Source organism: Loxodonta africana, chromosome 6 (assembly GCF_030014295.1).
Source record: "Loxodonta africana isolate mLoxAfr1 chromosome 6, mLoxAfr1.hap2, whole genome shotgun sequence".
Classification (NCBI taxonomy): domain Eukaryota; kingdom Metazoa; phylum Chordata; class Mammalia; order Proboscidea; family Elephantidae; genus Loxodonta; species Loxodonta africana.
Window position 1 is genome coordinate 105,040,179 of NC_087347.1, and position 18,832 is coordinate 105,059,010.

An 18,832-nucleotide genomic window follows, 5' to 3' on the forward strand; every position below is an offset into this window, starting at 1 on the left:
CTTCTTGAGCCCATTGTTGCAGCCACTCTCTCCCTGTAGACCTTCTTTAAAATGGATGCTGTCCAAATACCAGATTACCCTACTTTTGAAAGATCAAGTTAATTAGAATAAATAGCGGTCATGTGTACCTCCGTGTTTGCACACAGTTTTTTTCCAACTGGCTTCAATCTTAAATGGGAGCTCGGAGTCAGGGTTTCCTCTAAGGTGAACGGGTGGTGAGTAGACAGCAGACTGGGGTTTCTCTGAGTTCCCAAAGTAAAACCAGAAACGAAGCCAGTTGCCATCGAGTTGATTCTGACTCATGGTAACTCCCTGTGTTTTACAGTGGAACTGTTCTTCACAGGATTTTCAATGGCCAATTTTTTGGAAGTAGATCAACAGGCCTTTCTCCCAAGGCCCCTCTGGGTGGACTTGAACCTCCAATCTTTTGGTTAGCAGCCGAGGGCATTAACCATTTGCACCAATCAGGGACTCCTTAGCCAAAGTAAGAACTTTATTCTGGCTTGGAGCACTTTCACTTCTCTATTCCCAGGCAGCTTCCTTTATGTCTGTTGCAGAGGACCCTCACAATATCTCATTTTCTATCGGTATCCTTCTCAGAGGTCAGCATCTTTTCTGCTCTTACAGAACTTGGCTTCATGCGCAAGCAGCTTCTGCAGGTACTGAGTTTCTGCAGAATGAAGGAGATGGTCTCAGATCTCCAATTCATTACCAATCCATAGCTGTTGTTAGGTGCCGTTGAGTCAGTTCCAACTGTAGTGGCCGTATATACAACAAAACAAAACACTGCCCAGTCCAGTGCCATCCTAACAATTGTTGTTATGTTTGAGCCTATTATTGCAGCCATTGTGTCAATCTATCGCATTGAGGGTCTTCCTCTTTTTCGCTGAATCCACTCAACAGCAACGAATTTGGTTTTTTTATTTGGTTCCTACTTTACCAAGCATGATGTCCTTCTCCAGGGACTGGGAAAATATGTGAGATGAAGTCTCGCTGTCCTCACTTCCAAGGAGGATTCTGGCTGTACTTCTTCCAAGACAGATTTTCTCGTTCTTCTGGTAGTCCATGGTATATTCAATAGTCTTCACCAACACCATAATTCAAAGGTGTCAATTCTTCTTCAGTCTTCCTTATCCATTATCCAGCTTTCGCATGCATAAGAGGTGATTGAAAATACCATGGCTTGGGGTCAGGTGCACCTAAGTCCTCATAGTCAACCCATTTAGGTCCATTTATTTGTGAATTACTTTATGTACTGCCCCTTGCCAAATTCTGCTCTTTTTATTTGTTGACTTCAAATTTGGATATTCTCTAGTACATCCCTGGAAAAAATTGAGCTTAATTATAATGTCTTGGGAATGGTGTTTCTTCGGCTGTAAGTTCTACTCTTGTTTGATCCCGTCTGCTTTGTGTCTTCTTGAAATTTCTACTTTTGGTCTACTGATGGGACCTTTTTTGTTTTCAAGTGCCACTACGGGCTTTTTTTTTTTTTTTTTCCTTAAAACATTTCTATTATTTCATTGAGATCTTGAGGAAGGAGAGTCAGACATGTTTTCTCAGTCTGCTGACTTCAGTGGGAGGTCTGCATTGTTCTTCATAAAGATAGAATTTTTAAATGTTGAAAACAAAAGTTTCATTAGATTTTGAAGAGGTTGCCATATTATGATTTTATTCGTCAGCACACAAGATAGAGTTTAAATTATGACTATTTAAAATAGTCATTAAGTGGTTCCAATTCTAACATTAGAAGAATATGTTTACATGGAATCTAGTTTCAGTATACCCCTTATTTTTTTATTCCTGTCCTATTCTGTGTTTACAGAAGTTCCTACCGTCATTTATGCTTTTTCCAATGTTTCCTTTATTACTGAGATAGTTTTATTTTTCTCTTCTATTTCTTTCCTGAATACTTTCTGTTCAATTTTTATCTCATTTTGAGATATTGTCCTTCCTTCCTTGAATTTCTGTTATGAATTCTTGTTTCATAGAGACAATTGTTGCAACAATCTACAATTTTTCTTCACTCCTTTTTTTGGCGTCTTTGCATGTGTAGTTTGTTTTTGGTTATGTCCTTACATAGTTTTAATTGGTTCATTTTTGATTACTCCTCTCTGAATGAGGTGAGTTTTTCATCAACCAGCTATTTGCGGGAGTTTCATGTAAAGAAGAAGGATTTTGTCCTCTTAAAATACGGAAGAGACAATTATCTGTTAAATATTTGAAACTTAATAATTTTAAAAGGAGTTAGACTGAAAAGAGGTCAGTAGGGAAGGGTGGTATTTTTTTTTCTGGGGAAAAAAAAACTGGTTTAGAACCTGTGATGCTAAGAAATAAGTCATTATTTTATATTTTTATATAGCCATTGTTCTAGGGAAAGGGAAAGTTCACATTTAAATTAAATACCCCAAAACTGAGAGAGTACACGGTACAGGAAACAATGTATGGGGCTCAGGAAAAAGCAGTGTCAAACACAGAGAGTCTTGAATGAGAAAGAATGCTTGGGTCTCTTCAAGGACTTTTCATTGAACACTTGGGTGATTATCGTTATCAAACGCTTTTGCTCTTTGTGGGTTCAAGCTGCTATAATGGGAAATAAAATTGTTAAGAGTCTTAGCCAAACACATTCATTCATTCATATTTTGGTCATATTTACTGTTCTGCTCAGTCCTGACCTCTTAACCAGAATTGCCCTGTTTGGGGCACCGGGGAAGACAGCTACTTGCATTGCTTTAAGCTTAAAATTGGGAGACAAAAAGGATGAAATATCCTGAATGTCAAGTTGGTTACTGGTTTCATATTTTTAATTGTTCTTTATTATACCACTTATACCTTGAAAAAAATCTGCTACAGTATTTGGGGATTTTGTGTACGTGTGTGTGTGGGGGGGGGAGTTATTATCTTGCTTTTTATTATTATTAAATATTCTCATATGGAGTTACAGGGTTGGAAAAAATCTTGGAAACTCATTTGTTACATTACTCCCCTAGTTACTCATCTCTCCAGTTCTTTTTAAGTAAGACAGCAGGCATTTCTGTTAAGTAGAAGAGAATCACACTGAATTCTTTAAATGTTGCCAGGAAGACAAAAGCCATCCCTTCTTAATGTGCCTTCATTGGTAAACCATCATCACTTCTCGATATTAAAATTTTTCCTTATATTTGTAATTAGTTCTTGCCACAAGCTTTCACTAATTTTTTTTACAACTGGCGATGTTTGTCTGTATCACTGGAATCCCTGGGTGCTGCAAATGGTTATGGCCTCAATTATTAGCTGAAAGGGTGGCCGTTTGAACCCCCACAGCAGCACCTTGGAAAACAGGCCTGACCATCTGCTTCCAAAAAGTCACAACCTTGAAAACCCTATGGAGAAGTTCTACTCTGCATACATGAGGCTGCCATGAGCCGGAACTGACTCGCAGGCAAATTCAGAAATGTAAATAGTAGAACATAAAAAGTCCTATAGAAACTCACACCAGTACTGAGGGCTAGCTCCTGGTTTTCATTTGCTATGATTCTTTTTATGTAACAGGTTTGCTTTTGCATATAATCTCCATACCTTAGTTGAACTAATACTTATAGTAACATTGACAAATGGGACAGCAGCTTTTAAAATCACGCCTTTTAACTTACTTACTAAATGGCAGATGAATTAAGGAAAAGACAAGGGAGAAAAGTTCTAAATGTACCTAATGCGATATAGGTTGCAGCCCTTTGTACACCCTCTTTAATACCTAGGTACAGTGGAGTGATAGTCAAAAGGGTGGTGTCCTATGTGTGGCTCCTCATTTCTTACTCATTGATTCTGATATACTTCTGCCTGAATTCAGATAAGACTATGAGTCCTGTCTGTGTGAAGCCTACAGGATGTTAGACATAAATATGATTTACAGAATTACATTAGTTTTAGGATCACTCTGGAAATACTTCAAGGTGACAAGAACCAGAGAGAGGTCCTGAGTTTGCCTGTGAAATTGCACTATGAAAGAATCTAGTTTCCTAGGTTTTATAAAGGCAAAGATGACCACCTGAAATAAGTGTGAGAAACGTGGTAACTATAAATAGCCAAACCAAAAACCAAACCTGTTGCTTTGTTGTTAGGTTGTTGCTGTTAGATGCCGTCAAGTTGGGCCCGACTCATAGCGACCCTATGCACAACAGAATGAAACACTGCCCGGTTCTGAGCCATCCTTAAAATCATTGTTATGCTTGAGCTCATTGTTGCAGCCACTGTGTCAATCTACCTCATTGAGGGTCTTCCTCTTTTCCGCTGACCCTCTACTCTGACAAGCATGATGTCCCTCTCCAGGGACTGATCCCTCCTGACAACATGTCCAAAGTTTGTAAGGCGTCAACTCTTCTTCGTTCTTCTTTATTCATTGGCCAGCTTTCACACGCATATGATGTGATTGAAAATATCATGGCTTGGGTCAGGTGCACCTTTGTGTTCAGGGTGACATCTTTGCTCTTCAACACTTTGAAGAGGTCCTTTGCTGCAGATTTGCCCAATGCAATGCGTCTTTTGATTCCCGGGCTGCTGCTTCCATGGCTGTTGATTGTGGATCCAAGTAAAATGAAATCCTTGACAACTTCAACCTTTCTCCATTTATCATGATGTTGCTCATTGGTCCAGTTGTGAGGATTTTTGTCTTCTTCATGTTGAGGTGCAAGCCATACCGAAGGCTGTGGTCTTTGATTTTCATTAGTAAGTGCTTCAAGTCCTCTTCACTTTCAGCAGGCAAGGTTGTGTCATCTGCATAACGCAGGTTACTAACGAGTCTTCCTCCAATCCTGATGCCCCGTTCTTCTTCATATAGTCCAGCTTTTTGTATTACTTGCTCAGCATACAGATTGAATTGGTATAGTGAAAGAATACAACCCTGACGCACACCTTTCCTGACTTTAAACCAATCAGTATCCCCTTGTTCTGGCCAAACAACTTCTTCTTGATCTATGTAAAGGTTCCTCATGAGCACAGTTAAGTGTTCTGGAATTCCCATTCTTCTCAATGTTATCCATAATTTGTTATGATCCACACAGTCGAATGCCTTTGCATAGTCAATAAAACACAGGTAAACATCCTTCTGGTATTCTCTGCTTTCAGCCAGGATCCATCTGACATCAGCAATGATATCCCTGGTTCCATGTCCTCTTCTGAAACTGGTCTGAATTTCTGGCAGTTCCCTGTCAATATACTGCTGCAGCTGTTTTTGAATGATCTTCAGCAAAATTTTGCTTGTGTGTGATATTAATGATATTGGTCTATAATTTCCACGTTTGGTTGGATCACCTTTCTTGGGAATAGGCATAAATATGGATCTCTTCCATTCAGTTGGCCAAGAAGCTGTCTTCCATATTTCTTGCCATAGACAAGTGAGCACCTCCAGGTCTGTATCTGTTTGTTGAAACATCTCAGTTGGTATTCCATCAATTCCTGGAGCCTTGTTTTTCGCCAGTGCCTTCAGGGCAGCTTGAACTTCTTCCTTCAGTACCATCGGTTCCTGATCACATGCCACCTCTTGAAATGGCTGGACATCGACTAAGTCTTTTTGGTGCAATGACTCTGTCTATTCCTTCCATCTTCTTTTGATGCTTCCTGCATTGTTTAGTATTTTCCCCATAGAATCCTTCACTATTGCAACTTGAGGCTTGAATTTTTTCTTCAGTACTTTCAGCTTGAGAAACATCGAGTGTGTTCTTCCCTTTTGGTTTTCCATCTCCAGCTCTTTGCACATGCATTGTAACATTTTACTTTGTCTTCTTGAGACGCCCTTTGAAATCTCCTGTTCAGTTCTTCTACTTTATAAATTCTTCCTTTTGCTTTAGCTGCTTGACATTCGAAAGCAAGATTCAGAGTCTCCTCTGACATCCATCTTGGCCTTTTCTTTCTTTCCTGTCTTTTCAATGACCTCTTGCTTTCTTCATGGATGATGTCCTTGATGTCATTCCACAACTCGTCTGGTCTTTGGTCACTAGTGTTCAATGCCTCAAATCTATTCTTGAGATGGTCTCTAAATTCAGGTGGGATATACTCAAGGTCATATTTTGGCTCTCGTGGACTTGCTCTGATTTTCTTCAGTTTCAACTTGAACTTGCATATGAGCAATTGATGGTCTGTTCCACAGTCGGCCCCTGGCCTTGTTCTGACTGATGATATTGAGCTTTTCTACCGTCTTTTTCCACAGATGTAGTCAATTTGATTTCTGTGTGTTTCACCTGGTGAGGTCCATGTGTATAGTCGCCATTTATGTTGGTGAAAGAATGTATTTGCAGTGAAGAAGTCGTTGGTCTTGCAAATTCTATCATTCGATCTCCGGCATTGTTTCTATCACCAAGGCCATATTTTCCAACTACTGATCCTTCTTCTTTGTTTCCAACTTTCAAATTCCAATCGCCAGTAATGCATCTTCCTTCAGTGCACGTTCGATCAATTTCAGACTGCAGCAGCTGATAAAAATCTTCTATTTCTTCATCTTTGGCCCTAGTGGTTGGTACATAAATTTGAATAATAGTTGTATCAACTGGTCTTCCTATTGAAATACTCTTAGGCCCAACTCTGCCCTGAAGGTAAAAGTGATTAATTGAAAGATTTTTGGCAGATCGCTGCTCACCACCAGGGCACCTGTTGTGTCAAGTTAACTCCAGCTCATAACGACCCTATAGGATAGAGTAGAACTGCCCCTTAGAGTTTCCAAGGAGTGCCTGATGGATCTGAACTGCCGACCTTTTGGCTAGCAACCATAACACTTAACCACTAGGGTTTCCAATAAATAGCCATTGATAAATTCTCTTACGTGTTTTTTAAAAATCTTCAAGACCAATATTGGCAAATGACTCTGGTTATCATTAAGTGAGCTCTGTTGTCTTGAAGGAAAAGTTGATGTATCTGGAAGATATTGAAGTTGGAGGCTGTACTTGGTTCATCTCGTATCATTCCCTGAACTTCTTTCATGTTTCAGCTCCATTGTTATGTTATGCTGTGATCATGCTAATGTAAATAAATCATTCCTTTGGTATTGTGACTTGCTTAGTGTGTTTCTTGAAAATAAATAGGAGTAAAAAGAATAAACAGTCTGATTTGGTCCACCGTTATCATCTGGTAGGATGTAAGCAAAGACGCCAGCAAAACCTGAGGTCCAGACAGCCCTGGGATGGGCACATCAGGTTTGATAAAAGACAACCAGCTTCCTAGAGATTCCATTCCCAAGGAAAGCTTGGAAGTCTGGGGAAGAGTAATCTCTAGACTATGTCTCTATATACTTTTTTAAAATTTTAGCCAACCCCCTGCAACTATTTCATAAGTTAAAGATATGTGAAAAAACACCAACACAAAAAAGAAGAAAATGCTGAAGAATGGCTCCTTTTTTGATGAAGTCATAATGGTTATATAAAGTTTAGCCTTTGACCCCATCACACTTGAAATAGATATTGATTTAAAATTCATATATTTGCTGTCATTCTTCTCAATCCCTCCACCCCTATTTTTTTAAACATCTAAACAAAGTGATCTCATTGTTTTCCATTGGACTTTTTTTTATACATTGGCTGGGATGATTGAGATTCAGGAATGTGGGAAAATGGATTCCCAAACCACGTCCCTCCCCTTTCATTCTGAACTGTAATTTTTGGCTTGGCTTGAATCACAGTCATCACATTTCAGCCCGAATCTCTCTGTAAAGTGATCTTTCTTAAACATTTCTCTCACTCATCAAGGGATCAGAAACAAAGCCGTTCTAGCCTTTCAGCAAAACACTTACAAGCAGCTTTTACAGAGAAGTTGCAAGAGCTAAATTTCCTCTAAAACTGTTTGAAAAGCGAACATTTTCAGTGCCTCACTGTCCTTTTTGTGAATCTTGTCATCTGTATGCCATGAGCTCCAGCAGCTATTTTAATCTGTTTTTGTTTGCAATCCATTTGGTGTCCACCCAAGGAAATGCAGGTGATTCTAATTAACTTACTGCTGAAGATGCTGGAAAAAAAAAATCTCAATTGTGTTGTAGAGAATTATACACTTAAAACCTTTCTTCTATTATTTATAACCTATTATTAATGAAAACTATTATATGAATATATTTACCACCTAATTCATTGCTGTTCACTTCTTAAATCAACAAGGCTTACGGCACAGGAAAAAGCCACACACATACACAAATATACAGACACAATACAGACCCCGAGAATGCTTGCCAACTTTTATTTAACAAGAGTAGCAACTTAAAAATAACATTATTTTTACTTTGTGCAACATAGTTTAATATCTGAAATAACCCTGTTCCAATAAAAACCTATTGAAATACTCTCAGGCCCAACTCTGCCCTGAAGGTAAAAGTGATTAATTGAAAGATTTTGGCAGATCTCTGCTCACCACCAGGGCAGTTTAATTTAGAACACATTCAACCATTTCTCAGTGTCTCTGTGTTGGTGGAGCATAACTTTTGATCTTCTTTGGGGAGGTGCTTCTAATTCAGACCCTTTTGGCTTGGCACTTCCTGGAGAGTTTTGATAGCTTGCCTCTGCTAAGCATTCAGGTGAGAGATTGCCCTTTCCTGGCTGCTGCCTCCAAAGGCAAGCAGAATTCCAGACGCAAAGGCAAAATGTTCTATAAACCTGTTTGAACATATCTACCATCAGCAAAGTCCTATTTAGATTACAGACAAGATGGTTCTTTTCGACTTTTCTGTGCTCTCCCAGATTCTGAGAAATCCTGGTGTCATCAGGATCCTTCCTAGTCTAATAAGAAGAAGCTCCTGAACCTGACAGCGGGAGAAGCTGCAAAGTTTCAGCATAAATAAGATTACTGTTTCCTTTTTGAAACTACAGGAAACATTACCACATAGGTAATGTTAATACTTCTGCTAAACGGAAAGATGTGACTAGTGCATAACCCTACCTGTTTGGAAGATGAACCTGTGTTGAACATCGAGGCTAAATGGAACGACAAAATAAATTCCAATCTATTTTGGATGGGAAGCTCTTTAGTTGGTGAACTCCAACTCTCCATTCAATTTAATACATATTTATTAAGCACTTACTAGGAAACCCTGGTGGTGTAGTGGTTAAGGGCTACAGCTGCTAACCAAAAGGTCGGCAGTTCGTATCCACCAGCTACTTCTTGGAAACTTTATGGGGCCATTCTACTCTACCTATAAGGTCGCTATGAGTCAGAATTGACTCGATGGCAATGGGTATGTAGTGAGGAGCCCTGGTGGCATAATGGTTAAGAGCTTCGCTGCTAACCAAAGGTCTGCAGTTCAAACCCACTAGCCACTCCTTGGGGCAGTTTGCTCCTATGGGGCAGTTCTACTCTGACCTGCAGGGTTGCTATGAGTTGGAATCGGCTCAACAGCAATTCACAACAACATGTAGCAAATTTATGCTAAGTGTTGGAGGTACAGTAATGAACAAAGTATACTCAAGTCTAGATGTTATGGAGCCATGGTCAAACAGAGGATGGTTTGAAAATTATACCACACTAGCTGGCATTCTAAAAATATCCTTTATAGAAAATTCTTTATTTTTGAAATTGTTATTGCACAAGGATAAATTGTGTCTAGCATTGTTCTGAAATATTAACAGTGAATCCTACACACAGATTCATGCATTAGCAGCAATGGCAGCTGCAATCTAATATTTTCCAATATGCATCACATCTGAGCACTACACTCAGGCTGCTATATGTGCTCAGTAACAGGCTTTAGATGAAAATATCATTATGATATACTCAGTTTCACATTATATCCTGAAATAGTCAAGCAATATATGATACACACGCATGCATATAGATAAGAATACCAAACCTGCTGCCATCAAGTCAATTCCAACTCATAGACACCCTACAGCATAGAGTAGAACTGCCCCATAGAGTTTCCAAGGAGTAGCTGGTGGATTTGAACTGCTGACTTTTGGGTTAGCAGCCTAATTGTTAATACCACTGTGTCCCCAGGTCTCCATACATATATATATATATATACACACACACACACACACACACACATATATAAGAATATAGGATATTATATATAATATACACTGAAATATTAACAGTGATTATCTTTGTGAGGCAACATTATAAAAATGACTTATTATTTTACGTACTTTCCAACTTTTAAAAATTCATGGATGTATGTATCTAGGTATATGTGCGGGTGTGTATACACATGTATATTACTCTTTTGAACAAACAATAATGATATTTACTACCAAAGTTTTATGCCATTGATTACACTACTTTGTTACCACATATACTTATGTGTTTATAGACCCACTTCAGAAATATTTGAAGTGTGTCATAAATCTACTCTGTGTCCTTGAATGCCCTATTTGGTATCTAAATTTAGCTGAAAGATGCTTTAAAACCCATGACAAGAGATAAAAAATCTTCCCGGACACACAGTAGAAATCTCAAAATTTAAGTATTTTACGAACTATCACATTACTGGGCAAATCACACCCAGATTTGGAGATATAAGTATCAACTCTCTGGCACAGGATGAAAAGACATGATAATTTTCCCTCATTAGAAGCTCTAACCTTCCTTGGGCAATTTATACCTTTGATATTCTCAAACTTGGGAATCATACAAAAATAAAAGTATAGATAAAGGCCAAGGACTAACATCGAGGTTGGCTTTTTTAATTCCGGTCATCACACAATAGGTAGAAATACTGGGCAAAGCTTTCTTTTAGGAGGTAAGCAGAGATTTGGTCAGATACATGATAGGCTACATGCTACCCCACACAACAGGGTAAGTCAGTCACCCTAAAGAGGTTAAGCTAAGAAACACATCTTCTCAGTTTCATTCTTGGCTACTTGAGGCCTGTTAACCATCTAGCGAAGCATCTACCACTTCCTTCTGACCTGTTATCTTGGCAAGAAAGTATGTAAGGCTAAGATGCATTACCTATGTCGATGATGATTTATACAATATTTATTGAGTGTCTATCCCATGTATATGATTTTCTAAGCGATGAAAACCAGGTTACAATACATTTCACATTTCCCTTTGTACAAAATTTAAATAAAGAATATCTTAACTTCCTAGATTTCCTCCAAGGGCTGGCAGAATTTGAGTTTTGAGAATAATACTAGAAAATCCATAATCACTACAGCTGATTCTTGAAGTGCTATAGAAGATATAAATGAGGAACTATTAATTTGAAGGCCTGGGTTTTATGATACTGGTCCTCAAGATAAATCTTACATTAATTATAGAAGACTATTTTTTATATTTATAGGGACTATTATCTGATATAGTGCTGGAAGATGGACCCTCTAGTTTGGAAGGCACTGAAAATACACAGCGGCTGCAACAATGAACTCAAAAATACCAACAATCGTGAAGATGGCACAGGGCCAAGCAGCATTATGTTCTTCGTATATTGGGTCACCATGAGTCAGAGCCAACTCGACAGCAACTAACAACAACAACAACGTATTTATGGTATATTCTCAGAAGTTTTGGGAAGATAATTCTTCCTGAAAATATTTCTTTCACACAGGCTTGCTTACATATAAAATTCTGCAATTAGAATTGTATTCCTTTGTTTTGAAATTCCAGGAAGTGATTTCACATCAAACCTCACTAATTATGTACACTTTTGTGTAGATTAATTTATTAGACCCTAACTTGAGAGCAGACTTTACTTAAAAGGAGGGCAAATACAATCAGAGTTCACTTGGGTAGGAAGAGATGGAGGAGAAGGGGTCAGATATAATACAGAATGAGAGAGGAATGGAAATAGGCTGTGGGTCCACTACATTGGTTTCAAACCAATCCGAAAGGGTGGCTTCATTAACCGAATGCTCACCCCATCTATATTACCTGCTATTTTCAGATACAACAAGATATAAGGAAATGTAGTGTTCTTCCTGCATTGAAAGATTTAGAGGAGGCGGGTACCTTTTATCAGTTTGATCACACACAATGTATTCATAAACATGATATATTCTTTATAATATTCTACTGTATGTGTAAAAACAGTGTAAAAATGATTTTTCTTCAAGTACAACTTAAGCAGTAACTCTTCTTTTACTTGAATATAATGCTCTAAACTGAGGTTCAAAAGCTGAGCTTTTATAAATCCATATAAAACTTCCCTCTGCAGACTGAAACATCATGGAGCGACACATTGCTCTCCCTTGGAATCATGAGATCTCTGAAAACCAGACCTAACTCCTCTCTGTCTGGGTAAGAAATGCAGAGGCCATTCTGGTGACATCTCCCACCAGGTCACTGTCCTGTACCTGCACTACGTGTGGAGTATGTGTGGAGTTGCCTGATATGGATCACTCACTTCACTGCACACCTTTCATCTCTCTAGTGGCCTTAAGCTTCCCAGGGTCACTCAGCCTAAGGCTCATCAGCCTCAGCTGGAGACATACTACCCTGAGATACAGAAGACTCACAGGGTTCTAGATTCTCAACTTGTTTAAAACAAACCTTAGTAGAGGCTATTATACCCAGAAACAAATGCACATCTCCTATCAATCTGGTGGTTCAAATATAAAAGAAAAGAATGACTTCATTTAGCTCACGTTTAGCACAGAATGTGTTACAAGCCAAACATCTAGAGAGGAGGAGGGTGCTAAGCTTGGGGGCAGAGCATGCTGTCAGATGTGACAGGATAGCTCCATTTTCCCTTATCAAAACAAAACAGGACAAAAGTCTCTTCCTTGGTGCTTGAAAATACTATAATAGGAGCCAGAGCCATTTATTGTTAAATTATTGATACCTTTTGCTACAACTCTACTCAAGGTAATGCTCAAAGGAGTTACAAGTGTGTCTGAACATCAAGCTAAGGTAGAAATGATAGTCCTGAGGAAGGTTTGCCAAAGGAGGGTATTAGAGATCAGACGGAGGACTCGACAGAACATGATGGAGTAACAGAAGATACAGAAAAAGAAGGAAGTAGCCAAATCGATACTTGAAATACGTCATGATCTACCCTGGAATTGTCCTTGTTCAGACTGGATGTTTAGGTGCTTTGAGAAATATCATCAACAGGTGCACAATTATCTTCTCATGGATTCAGGGTTTCATGCCGCTTCTAACTTTAACCCTCTCACTTGCCAACATTAGTTATACTGCCTTGTTATAAAAGGGAGCTAACAATTTACACGTTGACTATGTTAAACGAATGAAAAACATCCTCTCTCCCCACCGCCTGAGTCTCTGGGTGGTGTAAATGTTTAATGTGCTCAGCTGCTAACCAAAAGTCTGGAGGTTCAAGTCTACCCAGAGGTGCCTTGGAAGAAAGTGATTTAATTTTGAAAAATTAGCCACTGAAAACCCTATGGAGCACAATTCTACTCTGACACACATGGGGCTGCCATGAGTTGGAATCAACCTGACAGGAACTGATACTGGTAAAGTGCCTCCTATCCAACAGGGCAAAGACAGTTGATTCAGGACTGAATATTTGAGTATAAAAGTCTGTTTCCATGTTTGTATACCATGCCACATGTGTTAGTAGACAAGAGGAGACTTCAAACACCTTCAAAAGGTCATGAATCTTTTTCTGCATAATCTCCAATAGTTTCAGTTAAACAAAAGCACTGTAAACTTTCTTTTTTTGGTGGGGGGGGGTGTAATAGGGATTTGTGAGAGCTAATTAAAAAATATGGAATTTTAAGAATTCTTTTAGCTCTTCTCTTCTACACAAAACATTACCCAGCTGATTTATCCACGGGATTTAAACACAATATCCTTTTACATATTAAATGGCTCTATATTTTAATACAAACTTGGTGGAAAATTTGTCTAAATTGTATTCTTTTTTGACCTGCGATCTTTGTTCCAGAATCCCTGGCTATTGCTTTTTGCACACAATGCTCTATCTACTTGTTGGCTCTTGAGAAAACTACAGCCTATCTCTAAACCGGTTTCAGTCAAAAAGCGTTGATTTCTAGCAGTAATTCAGTTTTTACTCTAGCCACTTTCACCTTTTGTATCTTTCCCACTAGTTTACTAAGTCAGAAAAGGTGTTTTATGTGCTCTTATCCACAAAAAGCCAGTAAAAAGAAGCCTTTCTGGTGGGAAAAGAATGTGAATGGAAAACATGGACATACATATATCAGACCAAGGATTAAAAGATGAACATTATATGTGAAGACACATTATAAGAAGGTTTCGCAATATTCGTTTTTCCAAGTCAGTGCTCCAAGCCAGTCTTGGATTATGTGCGAAAAGAAAGAACTCTATACTCTAACAGGTGCTGGCAGGAAACTCCCATTAAAGCTGATGAAAGTTATGCCCGTAAATTCTTGGCATATGAGAAAATTCTCTTATAAGAATGCATTAATGCATCCGGTTTTTCTCACTAGAAAAACTATGTGAGGCCGTGACTACTTAACAATATTCGCAGTCACTATTTGTTAACACCACCCCTTAGTGATGACATCTTTGGTGACCTTGTGCTATATGTAAAATACGTATCAGTCTTCATTTCACAACTGTGAACATGCATTGTCTTTTGTACATAACAGTAGAGATAATTTAACCATCTCTCTGTCCTGGTCAAACTATAAACTTGAACTTTTTTTTTTTTTCCAGTGGGGTCAATAAGTTTATACCAATCCATCTACATTCTGATGAATTCATTGAAACCTGGGCAAATATTTATAAGATTTTGCTGAAGTTAGGAATGCCGTCTATGGGATATCAGGTAGTAATTAACATAGGCTTTGAATGTATTTTTTTTTTTTTTGAATGTATAGTACTGACATATACTGAAAAGCACTAGCATTATATCTGGCATACAGTGGGTACTCAGTAAATGTTATCTTTGTTATACAAATCACCCTCATATCTGTATGGACACACTTTCAAAGATCAATGCTGTAATCCATTGAACATAAACCCTCCTACCTTAAAAGAGAACATGTAAGGCCTCTTTCTCTGATCAAGCTCAAGTTTTTAGCTTATCAATTCTAGAGGTTAAAATATTCTTTTATTAAAATTTGATAAAACTGGAAAAAAATAACAACAAAAAAATTGCCTTACCTTATTCTATAAATCTACTATTTATGAGGAACTTGATTTTAACATTTGTCAAGTTAAGGGCTGAGATAAAAATTTAGACTGTAGTAAATATTAAAAAAAGTCCACTGAAAATGATTTACAGTCTACATGTATGGAGACATATGCATTCATATCTGCGTTTGTAGCTACACTATGGATTAAATATTAATAGCTTACATTTATATTTGTATTTATTGTTTTAAATATGCTTTCTAAATATTAATAAATATATCTTTAGTAAAAATTCCTCAGTTAGAGTAATATAGCTACCTGCCAGGACAGAGAACACACACACACACTCACACACACATGCACATGCACACATCAGCAGCAACCCAGGCAAGCTGCCAAAGTGTGGTTGCTGTGAAAAAGGTTTAGCTTTAGGGCAATAGCAAACTAGCTCACCACCCCTCTGCAATTGTCCACTCCTCACCACATGGTTCTTCTCTGTATCCTTAACTTCCCCTCCTACAGTGAGGCAACATTTCTTCGGACTGTTTTATTGCCAATACATTTTTACTTTGTATGATGAAATGAAACAAGGGACTAGTTTCATTAGAAGGAGAGGTAAACAGAGCATTAATTAAATTTGCTGATGATACTAAATTGGGAGGAACTGTGGACATCTGTGAAGACAAAAGAATTGTACAAATGGACTTAAGGAGTTTAGAAATACGAGCAGGAAATAATAAAATGAGATTCAGCCTTAAATAAGGCAAGCTAATACATTTGGGAAAAGATAATCAGAAACATAGCTATTCAGTGGATGGTAGATGTTTGAAAAGTGGTGATGGTGAAAGAGACCTGGGGGTGATAATGGGAAAAATTATACACAACCTCATAGGGAAGTAGGCACAATGCCTGGAGGTTTATATAAAAGAACATAATTTTTTGAACCAGAAAGATAGTCGTTCTATTCTTATGACACTGGTAAGTCTTAAAAGCATCAAAGTTTGGCTTTAGTTAGTTGAATCTCTCAAGTTTATGACAAAAATTTAACACTATTTGTTAAGATAATGGTTTCTCCCTGTTAAGGATAAGGACATGGATTTTGCCTTAAACCTGTATTGAATATAAGAGTCATTGCTATAATTATGTCCTATCCTACTAGAGACTATTAGAATATGTAAACTATAGATAGATATCATGCCACACACTTCAAAATATTTTACTTTCCCTTTTAAGGTCGATTCCCCACCTTCTGTATAATATGACTTCATATTATGTCTAAAGAGACATTTAAGCACTCTCTGTGCAGCAGACCAATGCATCTTCAGTGTACAGAATTTGATTCTCTAAAGAGGGATCCATGGATGAATAGATGAACAGAAATATTGGATAATTTCATATTTATCCATTAGTCATCCATCATGAATTAAGCTCTTAGTATATGCCAGGTCTGGTGTACTAAGCACTGAGAAGATAGTGATGAACCAGACACAGTCTCTAGGCCCCAGGACCACACATTCTACCTGGAGAAACAGATAAAGAAACCAACAATTATAATATCATGCAACAAGGGTTGTATTAGGAAAAGCTGCCATTGGAAGAATGTAGAAAGAGGGTGTGATAGTTTTCAAGAAAACGATAAGGTGTGATTGTGGATATGAGTCAAAGATTTCTTGGAGAAAGTGGCTCTTGTGCTATGCACAAAAGGGTAAGCGTGATTTTCGCAGGTGGATGAGTGGAGAGAGGATCTTCTAGGGTGAGGAAACAGCATACTGAAGGAATATTGGTCTTTGTAAAACTTCATGTAGTTGGTATTCCTGGAACATAGGAAGTATTTATGAGGAGATGAAGCTGGACAATAGACAGGGGTCATATATTTAATTACCTTTTTACAGGGGTAATTAGCATTAGTTTTATTTTCTTTTGGTGGCAAAGAGGAATCATTGGAGGGTTCTAAGAGGGGAAGGGGACGATTCTATGTATGTATAAGAGGTATAATTTACAGGATTGAGGAGGATTGACTGGGCAGAAAGGAGAACAAAGGCAGGAATATCAATTAGGGAGTTTATTTCAAAAGAAATTATTGGATCCAATCAATGCCATACCCCCCCCCAAAAAAAACCAAACCCGCTGCTGTCGAGTCTATTCTGACTCATAGCGACCCTATAGGACAGCGCAGAACTGCCCCATATGGTTTCCAAGGAGTGCCTGGGGGATTCCAACTGCCGACCTTTTGGTTAGCAGCTGTAGCTCTTAACCACTATGCCACCAGGATTTCCAATCAAGGCCATATGAGATTAAAAGGAAGGACCAAATTAAAGTGATATTAAGAAAGCAGAGATCATGAGACTTGGTGAAGGAGGTTGTGTATAACGAGAGAGAAGAACCTTAAGATGTCCAGTGATTTTCCTTTTTAGGACACTGGGGAAAATAGTTTGCAATGCTATTGACTGAGTTAAGGAATAAATGAGGAGGAGCAGGTTTTATTGGGTAAGGTGACAAGTTCAGTATGAAAATGTTAAGTTTGAGATCCTAGAATGAACTTCAGGAAGGGTTGTTCCTAGACCACAGGTCTGAGCAGAAGAAACAGTATAAGGAGTCTTTGGCGTATGGGAGCTTTGAAGTCATTGAAGAAATCATTAAAACTTTAGGTGTAATTGAGATCACACTCGGAGAATAAGTAACATGAAATGTTAGAGTCAATAATTAAATCCAGAGGAAATGCATGTTTCTTATATCAAACACATTTACTCTAACACAGTATTGTGCAATTTCAAATACATGGCCAAAATATCTACCTTCAAGACAAAAGGGAAAGAAAGCTTCCTGCAGTGATTACAATACCATCTGTTAGGTATTCCACTGCTCTGCATGGAGACTAAAGAGTTAAGTTAGCCAAAAATACAAATCATAACAAGAAGAGCATCGTTTTTAAACAAGAATGATAATAGTCCTATTTTAATGACACTGATATATTCAGAGTTGTTACAGAGCTTTTGATAGCATCAGCAGAGTTTGAATTTTTTCCACTAGGAAGTAAATTTGGAGAAAATGAAATCAATATCCAATAGCAAAATCATGTCAGAATTTAGGGTATTGGTATCCTGTCTTCATTAGCTTCAACTTGATAGGTCTGTGTAATTGGTCATATTTTTTTCTTTTTTCAAATACTTTGACAGACCCTTTCAACTAAAAAAAAAAAAAAAAAAAAAAACTACCCTCAAAATAGAAATTTCCTGAGATTTTCATGGAAAATGAACACTGAATCAAGGAGGTGAGATGTTTGCGGGGAAGCAGGCTAACAGAACAGCACCAGCATAGTTTTCCAACTCTGAATTAAAGGAAAAGATGGGATGCTCAACTTTCTGTGTGGTTATGGGAACTGAGCCTATGCCTGACCATTCTCAGGCACGTCACTTATAAGTCATAGTTACCATTCAATTACTTGATTAAAAACAGCAGGCTACTGGTGTTGAAACGATGCCTAATGGGATATGAGTTTCTATGATGAAAATGAGTACAGAATGGATATTTTAGTAGCTTCTGGATGGTGAACTTAAATGGAGTATCCAAATATTGATGAGATTAAAATCTTTAAGAAAACATAATTTCAATTATTTAGCATAGCTGAGTACTGACAGAAGAAGAATGGTACCTTATAGACTAATATATTACCATCAGAAATGGAGCTGGATTCATCCCCTACGTATATAAAAAAAGCAGATTTTCAGACTACGTTACTCTCTACACGTCATGTCTTCAACCAACTGGTGGTCACTGATCTTTTCAGTTTCACCCATATGGAGGTGCAGCTGTAGTTTGCTGCATTCGATAAAGATTTAAGCAATGTCGAACATAACTTATTCGT

The 18,832-nt window shown here is 38.0% G+C and overlaps 1 protein-coding gene across 12 annotated transcripts in view; it reads right to left on the reverse strand.

The window, feature by feature from the left end:
- ARHGAP15 (Rho GTPase activating protein 15) overlaps positions 1–18,832 on the reverse strand; it is a 710,746-nt gene that overhangs the window by 230,708 nt on the left and 461,206 nt on the right. The gene's annotated exons all lie outside the window — the stretch shown is intronic.